This window comes from Xenopus laevis, chromosome 6S, assembly GCF_017654675.1.
Source record: "Xenopus laevis strain J_2021 chromosome 6S, Xenopus_laevis_v10.1, whole genome shotgun sequence".
Lineage (NCBI taxonomy): Eukaryota > Metazoa > Chordata > Amphibia > Anura > Pipidae > Xenopus > Xenopus laevis.
The window spans coordinates 33,699,277-33,714,509 of record NC_054382.1 but is presented as its reverse complement, the minus strand read 5'-3'; the positions used below and the strand labels follow the sequence as shown (position 1 = coordinate 33,714,509).

Genomic DNA, 15,233 nt, shown 5'->3' with positions numbered 1-15,233 from the left:
GCTCAAGTCTTCTTCACCTATTGTTACAGGCTCTATTTGGAAACTCTGAAAAGTATGCCCCATTCAGGACCAATATTCAGCCTTATCCTAAAATGATTTATTTTGTGCATTCCTGTCATAAAATGCATCACATACAAATTAAAATCCTTTCAGTTGGCTTGACTTGAAGCCAGAATCACTCCAATGACAGAGGGGCAGTATTGCATGCATGCAATGTCTACAGAGAATGTGGGATTGCAACTTAGGAAGAAGCATTTCTACAGCATATAGAAACTTCCTCTCAGGTTATCTAGCAGTGCTGGAATTAGATCCAAAGATTGTTCCATGTCTTGTAACCGATGGCAACCAATCATATGTTGGCTTTCAAAGATACATTCTCTTTGTAAGGGAACCTTAACCTGGTGGTCTAGTGGGCAGCGGGGTCCAACGCCGCTCTTTCGGCGTGGACGCCGGCTGCGCTGCTCCTTTCCCTTGCTCTGCCAGTTCCTCTATGGCGCGCGCGCCGGTGCGCTTCCTGGTTTATGCGCCGGCGTGATAACGTCATGCGCAGGGGCACGAAATTCAAACCGTATAAAAGTATAAAATTTATTGTGAACCCCTGTTAGGTGAAAGATAACTTACTAAATGTTTCTCTTAATTTGCTGTAAATCACATTCCTTCATATCTTCATATGGTCCTGCCCCTGTGTACATTCAGCCCAAAGCCATAGCCTTTTCATACCAACCATATCAACTGCCAGCTACCATTTAAAAATGTTTTCTCTTGCTGCTCCTCACCTTTGGTTCCTCGCATTCCTCCTATTTGTACTATTCCTCCTAAAGAACTGTTAACTCTGCTATTGCTATGCTATGAAAGGAATAGTACAAGTACTTTGTACAAATAACCCTAACATCTAATGTTTATGCTGAGGTATATATATCAATAGAAAATACAGTTTATTCTATGATCAAAGCAATGACCTATTTGGCTTGTCTGATGCCACTCACAGTTAAACATCATTCTACCGCTAGTTTGCTCATCAGCATTTGCAACATACCTGTTGCCTAGCACCATGCAATGAACCTATCAATAATCTCTTGCTAATTGGCACCAGGCACAAGAATGGGGACCCACAGAGGGCATAAACATACAACAGAATATGCAAATAGCACAGATGGTGAGTGTAACTGAGGGAGCAGACAACATACAAACTGTATTACACCAGACAGAAAACACTTTGCAGTTGTGTGATGAATCTATGTCAGGTCTGTCGTAACCCCTAATATCTTGACTTACGGTCTTGTGCTGTCAAACTTATGGCATTTTCATTGTTCCCTGCTCAATGTGTTGTTTCTATGTAAACTGCCACAAAGGTCCAGAATGAAACACACATTTGTTTTAAACCAGAAAAGTACAGGTTAAAAGATTTTGTGTTGTGCCCAAAATACAATTTATATGAAAATATGATTCTAATTTTATACTGTAGATGTTCACATAACCCATAAAAATACAACATATTAAGCAAATAGTTTCTTTTTGCATTTTCCTTATGCTTGGTGGCCACTAGATGGTTTGGTAGATATTCTATTTTTGTCAACATAATTTTACTGTGTACACTTTACAGTGATTAAAGGCTACATACAATTTCTCGCTTTTTGTTTTGTCTTTTACCCTTTCTTGGGATCCTCTTATGTGCCCTTGTGTTCCCTTTGGCCAGAAAATGGACAACTAAATGCAACTTTATGCTTCTAGTATCCTGAAGAATCCAAGAATTTAAAATAGCGGATGTCTTTAAAGGAACAAGCAAAGCCTGAGGCAAAACTGATGGTATCTTGTGTTTTGACCCAAAAAGAGAGTGTGAAAATGAAAGGGATTGTCTGAAACAGCTGTCATGCTGGCTTGTGCTTGACAAATGATCCTGCCAGAGTTTTCATTGATTAGCAATATTATGACATTTCCCTTCAAAAACACAGATGTAGAAAAGATTTGTAAATGGAACCTATCATGGCCTAGCCAATAAGGTTTCTTATTGTTTTTGTCCCATGTCGCATCTGTTAGTTCCTTCAGTTATTAAAGAGAAGCTTGAACCCAAACTGTGAGGTGAATGCCTTGAATTTTGAATGAAAATAAATTACCACTGGAGACTAAAGGATAGTCCCATTTTTTATTGGTTGAATGAAATACTTTGTGTAGTTTCTGAATACACCCCTGTTTAAGTAATTCAGTGTCTTCTACCACTTTTCACTTTATCACTACCACTTTTTATTATACGAATAGTAAATTACGATAACGTATACAAACTATAAATTGGCGTGGTGCAAACTGTTGATTGATTGATTGGTTGATGGATCACTTAATGGGGATAACTATTTTTATCCATATATAACAACACAATATATTTGGCATAATCTATAAATGATACAGTAATAGCAAAACGAACTGGAGTTTTAATGAATTTAGTGTAAGGGATCGCTCACTTCAAAAAAATAAAACATGCAGTTAAAAGTGGAATAATTTACTTTTAATTAATATCTTTAATTACTATCCTTTTGTCTTATTAGCACCAGAATTCCACTTGTATATTCCAAAAACCCAAATTGTATCTTCATGTGTGCCATTATACGCACACTTCCCCTTGTTTTGTCTTTTCTAGTCACTTTATAAACTTTGACCACTTACCACATTTGAATGGGATCCATCATTTCGACTTTAATGATTTCTTAGTCAAGTGTTTTGGGGCAACTATGGTGTAATGATACAGCAAGACAATAAGAGATGAATAGATACATACACTATATTTATACATACACACACAGGTAACTGCCAAATAAAACATGGACATTAATAAAGATATATAGTAAAATGGATAAAAGTTTTCCAGGACCCTGACCAGCAAGTCATAGGTTAGTTTTTACAGAGCATATTGATTCATAGCAACAAATATCTAATTGGTTTCTGTTGGACTAGAATAAATACAGTATTTCATCACCCAAATTTATAGGCCTCTGGCGACTGCAAGTCACCAAAGCAGTTTAATATATGTTGGCATAGATCTCAAAAGTGCCTGGAATGCTCTACAAGTTTTGTGTGTTCTTTGTTCCATCAGATGATCTTATTTATGGTGATAAAAACACTGTCTTAAGCTGGCCATAGATATTGAGATTTTTAAAAGATCAGATCTTGATCATGAGACCACGATCTACTCGGAACGATCATACAATCGTACGAATTTACCATCAACTAAAAAGACCAATTTGCCAGGAAAACAAAGGGGAGCTGCCTGCTTGGCCCTGCAAACATAGATAGATTGCATTGGGACCGACAAAGATTTTTTGACCTGGCCGATCAATTTCCTGACAGATGTCGGACGAAAAATCGTAAGATGTACGATTTTTCGAATCCCACTAACCGCACGATAATTTCGAAGGATTGGTCGGACTTCCCTAAAATCGGTCATTCAGCAAGAAGAATCGTCGCGTCTATGGGGAGCTTTAGGATCCAAGCCAGAATCTCCCATAGTTGTTACAATGTTTTTAGGTCTGAAGGCTCAGATGGTCTTGGCATTTGTTTTACAACATTTTCATGCTTATTAAACCATTCTGTGACCTGTAAATAGACACTGAAGTCCTGGAACAGTATGCAATCACCAGGATAAAAAAGTTTCACCACAGGGGGACAGTGATGACTCAGAAGAACTTTGTAGCAATTGTCATTTACCTTGCTCTGTAAGTGAGTGATTGCACCTAAACAAAGTCAACCAAATGCACCCTGCACAGAGAAGTCTGCCAGAATCTTTCTGCACTTGGTAGAAATACTCAAACCTGCAGGTTGGGCTTGGACCACACATGTTCTCATCTCATGTTTCATAAGAAGAGTCAAAGAATGAACCATCTGATTATATGGATGTTCATTAGGCTGCTGCCTGCATATAGCCTTCTACCTATACAAGTGCAAAGTGTGGTTTAATAAAAGGTTCTTCCATTGCAAAACTTCTATAATATCCTCTTTTAGAAGTTCTCACTGGACTGAACTGTATTATACCAACTGCTTGCAACTTGTATTTTCTCTTGTATATCAAACCAATGCACAGAAATGACAATTACACAGTATGTTCTATCATCTAGAGTTGCCCATGCTTAACAAGCTTTGTAAAATTATTTACACCAGCTGGTGTAAAAAGTTGTGTAAAATAGATGTAGTAGTAATAAATCTTGTATTTCTCCATATGCAAGATTTGAGTCCACCGTTTGCAATCCCTGCAATGATCTATTAAAAAGAAAGAAGTAGCTGTGGTGTACATAAAGGGAGTATTTTCTTTATCACTGTCATTGAAGCCATTATTTTACATAAACACAAACCTCACATAAACTATGAAAGTTAATATAAAAAAAGGTAGATAGCAAGTAAATTCTGGTGGAAATTGCTGTATAAAAAAAACCTAACATAAAGCAGTAACGGCGAACACAGTTTTTGCACAAATGTTTTTTTATTATGTTAACATTTTAAACATAGCCTAAAATAAAAATAAAAATTTGCTGTTATTTCAACAGCTTCATAAATAGGCCCTATGGATTTCACTTTCCCTTTACCATTAGAAGTAGATAAATAGAAACAACAAGAAAGGTAGAAATATGTAATTTAGTAACTAAGTAGATACTTTAATGGTTTCTAATGGAAATTATTTTGTATTGTTTCCTGGGACCAATTATTTAATACAGTAATAACTGTGTGAGGTGAGCACATTTTCAAAAACATAAAATCAAAAAACAATGCATGCTGAGAAATAAGAGATATTCGTATGGATCCGTTATCCAGAAACCCATCATACAGAAAGCTCCGAATCACGGAAAGGCCGTCTCCCATAGAGAAATAAATAAGGTAAAATAACTTCTTACTGGAGGCAAAACAAGCCTATTGGGTTTATTTAATGTTTAAATGATTTTCAGTATACTTAAATACTTAAGATTACAGAAAGCTTCATTATCTGAAAAACCCATTGCTTCCAATCCAGCACTATTTCTAAATTATAAGATTTATCTAATTCTTGGCACGGGGAATCCAACCCAAACGGGGGAATCTCTAAGTACCCTTGACGCTGCTCACCGTTCAAAACTTGTGGTCCGGGTGCTTCATGCCCGGACCCTACACTGGGATTCCATAATTAACCACGTCCTCTCGGACTCCCCGCAATAGATAAAAAATCACTTAATGATATAATGTGATTGGAGTATAATGTGATGTAATTCGAGTCTTACCCTGTCCTCGTTGTGACCCAGGTGCTGCCGCCCAAGTCCGTCACTAAGAGACCTCTGAGGAATTGTGTAGCCACAAAACGCGACACTAGATAGTTAATCGGATGTTAAAATAAAGACCTTTTATCCATATCCTGTGCGATTCTTCAAAGACACTGGACTGCTCTGCTGCAAATTTTGGTGTGTCATTATCTGAAAAACCCCAGGTCCCGAGTATTCTAGATAACAGGTCCCATATCTGTAGTTATAAAAGTCATTTTATAGGATGTAGATCATACACAAACAATACATTCACAAACAGGATCAGACATAAAGTGAAAGCGCTTTGCATGCATGCTCTGCTGATAATATGAAATACCATTCCATTGAAATTAATTTTATTCATACCATTTCATTGTTTAATTGAAATTTGGTGCATGAGTTTGATTATTTTCAGTAATAACATAGCTGTAGTGATTGCATTTTACCCCATGCCTTAATCACCAAAGCTGAGATGATAAGCATAGCCATAAGGGCACAGAAATAAGCTCCCGCCGGCTAGAATGTAGATCGCCGGCGGGATGCCAATCGGTGCGCTTCGTTTTCATGTTGCCTCATGAGGAAACTTCCGGTGACTTTGGAAAACTAAGTGCTCCGATTGCCATCCTGCCGGCGATTTAGATTCTGAGATCCAGTAACCCATATCAAACAACCAACAATTAACTTTAATTGGATAGCATGATGCTCAATGCATAGCCTTGCAGCACTGGGGCACTGAGTTTGATTCCATCTTGGATACTATCTGTAAGGAGTTTGTATATTCTCCCAGTTACTTCATGGGTTTTCTCAAGGTGATCTGGATTCCTCCCACACCCCAAAAACATAGAGTAATTGGCTCCTTATAAAATTAGCCCTAGTTTGTGTGTGAGTTTGTGAATGTGATAGGGACCTTAGATTGTAAGTTTCACTATGAAGGGCCAGGCCACGCCAGTAGCACTCCCAAGGCAATTCACTCTAATAATCCCCCCACCCTGCGCATGTGAGCACATTCATGCTTCCACAGTGACATCCCGTGGGCAGGGGAGGGAGGAGAAGCTCAACAGTGAACTAGGTGTTAGGAGACCAGGAGGGCTACAGACTAGGTGCAGCCAGCCAGAGAGGTTTGTACCCAGCACACCCGTAACTTTGCGCCCTATGCACATGCCTCTTCTACCTACCCCTAGTTCAGGCCCTGTCACTAGAACAGGGAATGATGTACTGTATAATCTCTGTCAAGCACGGGGGAAATGTATCTGTGCTATATAATTACCAGGAAATAAATGAATTGAGTGTTATATGTTAGTGAAGTGGGGCAACGTAGTATTACACATGCAGATTTGCTGCTATTTTGATGATGTGCATAGTGTTGTATAGTGCGGGGTACTACCTGCTACTATTAAAGTTATACTGACACTAAAAAACTACTTTTTAAAATATGAATGTACATTAAAAGTTACATATAGGTCATGTTAATTATTTTTTGATGAGAAGTTTGTTTTTGTATGTAATTGTTAGTTGAAGTTTCGAAACCTGACTGTCCCATCTCCGCCTGTCAGTTAAAGTTTCTAATGCTAACGGACTCCTGCTGCACAAATATGGCAGCCCCCTCATACAGGAACATGGGGCATCAGACAGGTAATGTAAAAGCATTGTGCAAATACTTTAAGGCAAAGTTATACTTTGCTTTCAAAGGCAATATTATGATATATGTAAAAAAAGAGTTTAATTTCAGGTGTCAGTATCTCTTTAAATCTGTTGGTTTTCTTTTGTCTCAATTGCCTGTGCTGGATTCTCTATACACCCTGCCAAAGGTAGTAAAGCATTCCCAGAGTCAGCATATTTAATCCACTTCCAATGTCTGCAACTGAGCAAAAATCACCTGCTTCTTTTCTTACCTAAAAAAAGGATGGAAAAACTTAAAGAGGATGAAAAGTAGCAGAAATTCTGTACTAAGAGGCAAGTAGAAAGACTTCTTGAATGTAAGGTGCAATTAGGGTTGCCACCTGTCTGGTTTTGAATTTTCGTGATTTTTGCATTCAGAGTTTTGTAAATAACCCCCTAGGTGTTATTTATTTGCATAAACTGTGTTCAGTGAAGTGCTTTGAAGGATGTCAAAAAAGTGCCGCCTTGGGAATCGAGTCTCTGTGTGTGTGAGAAATAAAGATGAACTGATAACAGCCTGCCTGCATTACTGTGATATAACATAAGGGTGTTATTAAAATAGTATCTAGCATGCTACAAGTATAGGACCTGTTAACCAGAATGCTTGGGACATTGGGTTTTTGGAATGTCATCTTTATGTAATTTGGATCACTCCAACAGAATATATATATATATATATATATATATATATATATATATATATATATATATATATATATATATATATATATATAAACTGTATATATATCTAACATGCAGGCAGAGCACATACCATTAGCCAAAAATAGAACCTGGTGCCAGTCCAAATAATTAGATACCAAGGTGAGTTGATGGCATTCCAAGGAAGTTTTGAGGCAGGGATGAAAGTTCCAGTGTGGAACTGAAACGTTGGAACCAATAAACCTACATTTTGTTTGCTGAAACCTTTGCTGTCAATTCATCTTGGTGTATATATATATATATATATATATATATATATATATATATATATATATATATATATATATATATATATATAGACAAATACAAGATTCCTCTGCACTCAACCCATTATCAATATATTTAAGACAGAGACATTTTGTGCATACTGCTACTGAAAAATGCCTTACCCTTTAAACAAAACAGGGATTGTTTGTCCATATATTGCAATATATTTAAGCTGGCCAACTACGTCAAAGTCATCCCATATCTGGCCAGTCCTACGCTTAATTTTCATCTGATTCATTAAGAATTCTATTGCTTCATTATACATTTTACAAAGGGACTAGGTTTTACCTGCAACTTACTAGCTGCTTTCAAAGTAAAACTCCCAAACTTGGCTGCCCTTTTATTAGACACCAGTGGGATCACCTGACTATAGTTGGAGAGGGTGGGAGCTACAACATGGAGCTGGTCACTGCTCTTGTAGAACTATAACAAACAAGGGAAAGTTGTGCTCACCACTAGTTTTTAAAACTATATTTATAATATCGTACAGTCAGGGCAGCCATCAGGGGGGGACAGGGGGGAAAGTTGTAGGGGGCCCGAGGGTAAGGGGGCTGGCCACGCCACACTTACTTGATTAGCCGGGCCCCCCATCTTTCTGAGAGCTGCTGACTTTGGGAAGATATGGACGTTTAAGGGGCCCTGGCCACCAATTTTCTTCTAATGTGGGGGGGTGGCCAACAATTTTTTTTTTTATGTGGGGGTCCTAGCCACCAATATTTTTTAATGGGGGGCCCTGGCCACAAATGTTTTTTATGGGGGGCCCTGCCCATCAATATCTTTTTATTTTTTATTAACATGTGGGAACCCTAGCCACCAATATTTTTTTTGTTTTTTTACTGTGTGGTGGGGGGCGGACCTGTGGGGTGGGCGGACCTGTAGGTGGGGCTTGCGGTGGGCGCAAGGAAATGTTGTCGTATGTGGCCCTGTGATTTCTGATGGCGGTCCTGCGTACAGTATGTCCTATTGGATTGCAAATATGGGAATTAAAAAACATTTCACCCTTTACTGGAATCTTTCTCCTTGTTTCTCACCTTGTTTTAGGTGACATGCAAGGTAACCATGAACAAAGGAAACAGAGTTTTTGGCCCACTCAGGCTCCAGGAACCCTCACCAGTTCACTATACTGACTGCATAGATAAAAATTATAGATAAATACACAGAAACTAATTTGCAGGACATGTTATTGTTTGCTTCTCGAGATCATTGTAATAGATTCAGTTTATGTCAATGTTCAATCCAAAATGGTTTAAGGGATGACCTTATATAGATTATATATAAAGTACTATGTACATACACATACAAATGGTGTCGATCTCATAAGTCTATTATCACACTGCTGTGTTGAATATTATTCATTGCTTACAACCACTCAACCCTTACTGTGCATAATGATTCACTTTAATTCATATACATGATAGCACTGCGTATCTTGACAGCGCTATATAAATAAATGATGATTATATGCTGCTATAGCATATAATCACAATAATTATCACGCTATTATGACAATAAATCAATCCTAGTTGACTGGAAAATCTAAAAACACATATTGCATCATGTTATGTGATTCTTTTTAACTACATAAATTAATGTCAGGGACACCTTGCTACTGGGTAGACATGTCTACCTATAGCAAAACCACTTTTTCCAAGCAGGAAAAGTGAGGTACCTATATGTACATGATCAAAACCAGCATATCTTTATGCAGGTACCACTACACATCCCTAACATTCTTTCTGTACAGGTACCACTATGTATCCATAAGTCAATTACAATCATAAACCTCAATTATATAATATTTAAGTTATCAGACTGTTTTACAAATATGGTTAAAGAATATTTTTTTTAAATGGAACAGATAAAGAAATTAGGAAACCACAGAAGATGCTTACTTGTTTGGAATGAGGCCTCCTTATGCCTTCACTTACTTAGTGTAACTGGGTGGCCGGTATTGCAGAGGGGGGGGGGCTGTTCACTCCAGTGGAGTAGGCAAGCATTCCCAGGGTGGTAATGTTGTTATTTAATTATTTAACCTGTTCAACTTCTTTAATGTTAATAAAGCTCTGCTCATTTCACATCCATCCTGGACTGTGTGTGTAATTTCTTGGGGAGTAGGCTTGACAGCTATATGCCTTGACACTGCCCTGGTCAAAAAAAAACTTGTTGATTATACTCAATGGGTTTAAAGGAGAACTAAACCCTAAAGTTAAAAAAACCCTCTTCGGCTCTTTGGTCTTCTGGCGCTTTGGCAATTCCTGTGACTTTCGGCACATGCACAGTTTTCGCGAAAGCATAAGATTGCTCCAACTGCGCATGCGCCGTAACGCAGTCTATTCCTGAAGCTTACCGAAGAGAAGAAGATGGCTGCCATGAACTCCGCTGCACAGAATCTGCACAGAGGGGTAAGTAAAGTCTTAGGACTTTAGCACACGGGCAGATTCAGGGAGATTTAGTTGCCTGGAGACTATTCACCTCTTCTTCGGGGCGGCAATGTCCCCAAACTGCCTTCCCCCTGCCGTCCGCCTGCTAAAACAAAAAATCACCTGCGGCAATGCACTCGCGGCGCTTCGATTTCTGAGGTCCCCCTGAAGTTTCCTCGTGAGGCAACTTCGGAAATATTCCATGTATCAAAGACTAAATGCAGAGCAGGGAGGAAACACCAGAATAGAAAATGTGCAAACTTGTGTCCTCCTTTGTGCTGAAAAGTGTACTCCATTTGTGGCTTAGCATTAGTCCAAAATATATCATGAGCCCTTACTAATTCTGTAACACAACCGTGTGCTTAGATCTTCCTGCTGAGTTTCAAGCTGAGAAATGTGACAGACTGTAGTTTCAGGGTAAGAATAAGAACCCTGTTTCCCATTAGGTCCAGTGGGAATCTCTTCAACATTCAGCAACTGAACTTACTGTATATCAAACAACCCTTTTGCATTACAACTAATAGATCTTTCCCACCTGTCTTAAAACTATTCATTTTAAGGTTCTATTCTGTCATCAGTGCCTGAAAATATTGTGGGCGCAGAAAATATTGTTTTACACCAAAAACAGGTTACAGCTTCTGTCACTAATAGACAGCAAAGAGCCTATCGGGTTCTCTCCAGATTTGCTATCTAACCATTTCCTCCTCTAATACATTGTTCTATGGATGTAGCATACCAGTACATTAATAACATAATTACATCTGGTACATACGTCTGTTATTGAAGATTCATGGGTGTAAATCTTAGATGTATGTGGATGTTTTAGCAAATAATTACTTAATGGCAAAAACATATTTAAAATCACCATTCCATAAGTAATTTGTAAGGCAGAAAAGAGCAGAACTAAAAATTGGTGTTAGGGCACCCTCCCCTGGTACTTTTCATAATTACAGGCATTTGAAATGTACTTCAAGTACATATATTTTTCAATAAATATCTAATTCAACCTTATATTGCAGGGTAATGATATAACAAGGCTCTCATGATTTGTCTGTTCAACTGAATATAATTTTGTTTGTGATAATACATGGGGCCCATTCTTTTCAAACAATGTTATTTGTAGCATCACAGTGGCACAGGGCAAAGTAATGTGTGTAAAGCAGCACTGTGCTGTCACTTGTATTAGGGCTGATTATTAGATAGATCCACTGAATTATTGCCACTAATAAAGGCAGTATGTGGGCACTAATGTTAACTAGGATCTAGGACAAAGGAGCTGGTGCAGACAAATGTCATTTTTATATCCTTAGGTACAATATAAATGCGAATGGCCCTTTAGTAATGAATAATGAAAAGTGCTCATTTACAAACACAAGCACAACTGCAGCATGCTACGGTGCAGCATACATACGTATACGTACAAATGTTTATGCATATTAATGCCATTCCTAAAAGGTACTTATGTTCCTTGCATTTTTTAGTTTTCCTCCTCTGATGAATAGTGCAAAATTGAATGCAGGGGAACCCTGAAATTACTGCAAGCTTTATATAAACTGAAGAAATGCTTCTGAAAAAAAAATACATATTTTGTACCAGTGTGGGCTAAAATGACACTATATATGCATTCAATACGTTCATCTTTTTGGTGTTATTAGTTTTTAAATTAATGAATCATGAGATCTAATACATGTGATTGCAGCCGCAGCAGAGGAGTCATTCCATGTAAACTGGCAAATTTGGCCACACTATTATACTTTTGGACTCTTCTTATCTTCTAATTTCAAATACATAGTAACATACAGTAGTAAGTTAGGTTGAAAAAAGACACGTCTATCAAGTTCAACATTTCAACTATTTATCCTGCCGAACTGCTAATTGATTCAAACCCCATTTGAAGCCTCTCCAATTTGCCTCAGAGAGGGAAAAAATTCCTTCCTGACTCCAAAATGGCAATCGGACTAGTCCCTGGATCAACTTGTACTATGAGCTATTTCCCATAACCCTGTATTCCCTCACTTGCTAAAAAGCCATCCAACCCCTTCTTAAAGCTATCTAATGTATCAGCCTGTACAACTGATTCAGGTAGAGAATTCCACATCTCCACAGCTCTCACTGTAAAAAAAACCCTTCCGAATAATTAGGCAGAACCTTCTTATTATTATTATTTATACATTGTTATCATATCACCCCTTAAGTGCCTCTTCTCCAGTGTGAACATCTCCAATTTAGCCAGTCTTTCCTCATAGCTAAGATTTTCCATAACTTTTACCAGCTTAGTTGCCCTTCTCTGGAACTGTACAGCATATTCTAGATGGGGCCTTACCAGTGGAAGAATGACCTGCTCCTCCCATGAATCAATGCCCCTTTTAAGACTTTTTTTGCCCTTAATGCTGCTGACTGCCATTGCTTGCTACAGCCAAGTTTCCATTATGAATTTGCCTAGTACAGTCCCATTAAGGGTATAAGTGGCTTGGATATTTTTACATTCCAAGTGCATGACTTTACATGTATCAACATTGAATTTTATTTGCCACTTAGCTGCCCAGATTGCCAGTTTGTCAAGATCCTGTTGCAAGGATGCCACATCCTGGATGGAATTAATTGGGATGGATAGTTTTGTGTCATCTGCAAACACTGATACATTACTTACAACACCCTCCCCTAAGTCATTAATGAACAAGTTAACTAAAAGTGGGCCCAATACCGAGACCTGAGGGACCCCACTAAGAACCTTATTCCAAGTAGAGAATGTACCATTAACAACCACCCTATAAGACTTCTGCCCCCTCATTTTTTAACATCACCTTCTCCTTTATATTAGCTTTTAAATCCTGCCCAACAAACAGACATACCCCTCCTCCTTTTCTGTTGCCCCTGTCCCTCTGAAACAAAGTATAGCGACTGATATTAACCACACAGTCCAGTCAGATTAAATAAAGGTTGGAATGCCAATGAGATGTTAACATGCAGATCCACAAATATAAAATAGTGTACTGGTCATTTAAACCTTCTGTATTTTGATTAATCAGGTTGTGGAGCACAAATGAGAGGCCTTTGAGGTTTAAAAGTGCAGTATAGATAATATTATTACCTGTGAACAATTCTCTCGGAGCTTAATTAAAAAGCATGGCATCATTACCTAGAAATTGTCCAACTCTTACCCCACTGTGCGTAAACAGAAAGCAGATTATAACAATCCCTTTGTATCAAGGAAATAATATTCAAATATGTTTTAGAATGTTATTTCTGATTACTATGATTAGCATGTGACTTCTATCTATATGACCTTTTTTCTTTATTACATGTTCCCTTTTCGCAGTAATATAGCAACCAGTGCAAAACAACATAGAGGAGTCTAATGGATGTATGTTTAGTACAAGTTAAATTGCTTGTTTATATTATTAAATCCCCAAAATTAATTTTCTACACTGTTTTTTAATACTCTGTGTTCTGTTACCGACACCCTGGTTCTCCATTGCTTTCCAAACTCCAAAGGCTATGAAGTGTGGGTCGCCTTAAAACCCACAGGTCAAACGCACCACATATATTTGGCACCACTCTACCCCCTCTCAGACCTCTCCGCACTGTCCCAGCCTTACTAGTGATGGGATGGCACTCACTTTAATACTCACCTCGCCCCATCGTCAGAGATAAGATCAGAATCTGGTTGATTTAGGGCAGATTTTGGTCAGGTGTGGGCCAAAAATTTTCAGTTTTCGGTCACTGCCTTCCAGACCATACCACTGATTGCTTTGCTTCCTCTAGTGTAACTACCGAGAACACAGCTGTGGGTGGGCCAGGTGGTACAGGAGACCCGACAGAGGTCTTCTTCCTCGGTGGTCATCCTCAATTTTGTGCATAGGGTGCTGGTGACCTGCAGTGGGAGCAAAATAGCAGGTCACTCCATACTCGTGATTTTTCTGTGGGTCCCCAAAGTTATGCCCCCTGAGTATCAATAAGCATAAAGTGACAAATGGTGATGGGGTAGAATTCACTGCAAAGATTTCTACAGCTCCCATCATCCACAAAACTTTAATATAGCTGATGTAGAACCACCACTTCTTCAGCTGTTTGTGAATACAGGGAACTGCAGAAAAATAGCTACACAAATGCCTGAGACAAAAAATAAAAACATGAATCCAGAGGTCCTGGGACCATTTTGCCCAAATGGCAATATAATCTGAAGTCGGGCATCAAAGGAACATATTGTGACTAATGGCTAAAAGTGAAGGATCTGTAACAACCTATGTTACAGTTCCCAACAGTACACATCTTCTTTGCAAGTACATTTAAAATAAAACAAACCTATTACAAAGGGTAATGTATCTTAATATATAAATATTGAATATTTAAATATCAAGTCCCTTGAAAGTGCCTTCTGAGTTCCATTATAATCACTAAAATGCCTTGTTAAGTCTTGTTTACAGTAGAGGTACATTATACAATATATTATAATGCTTTTTTTCAGAGGAAGAATACCATAACACAGTACCTGTAGTAAACTGAGCTCAACGTTAGGGGAGCAGTCGTAGGTAAGCACAGTTAATATACAGATCTCTACCAACAATGCACATTTTTCAGGGTACCCTACATACCCCCACATTAGACATATAAAGGTTTGATTATGGTAACAGAAATTTCTCTGTTGTATTGAGCCAGATTAAATTCCAAATTGTAACACATACCCTACTATTCATAACAACAGCCATTTCATTGCATGAAAGATGCCAAGTCACTTTGCATTCTCATTGGCAGTAATGGTGCTCAGGGGGCTGGTTATGGTTCCACAGAGAAGCACTCATATTCTTTCCCTGTGAATATTTTGGCACTAAATATGCACAGGGAAAAATATGAGTGCTTCTCTGTGGAACCATAACCTGCCCCCTGAGTGCCAAAAAGTTTATGCTCTGTTTAA

At 38.3% G+C, this 15,233-nt stretch overlaps 1 long non-coding RNA gene across 1 annotated transcript in view; it reads right to left on the bottom strand.

Annotated features, from left to right (window-relative positions):
• LOC121395022 overlaps positions 1-14,117 on the bottom strand; it is a 65,413-nt gene extending 51,296 nt beyond the window's left edge. The window contains exon 1 of the long non-coding RNA XR_005962180.1: positions 13,951-14,117. This is a non-coding gene — a long non-coding RNA (uncharacterized LOC121395022). The remainder of the gene's footprint in view (positions 1-13,950) is intronic.
• Positions 14,118-15,233: the final 1,116 nt, after the last annotated feature.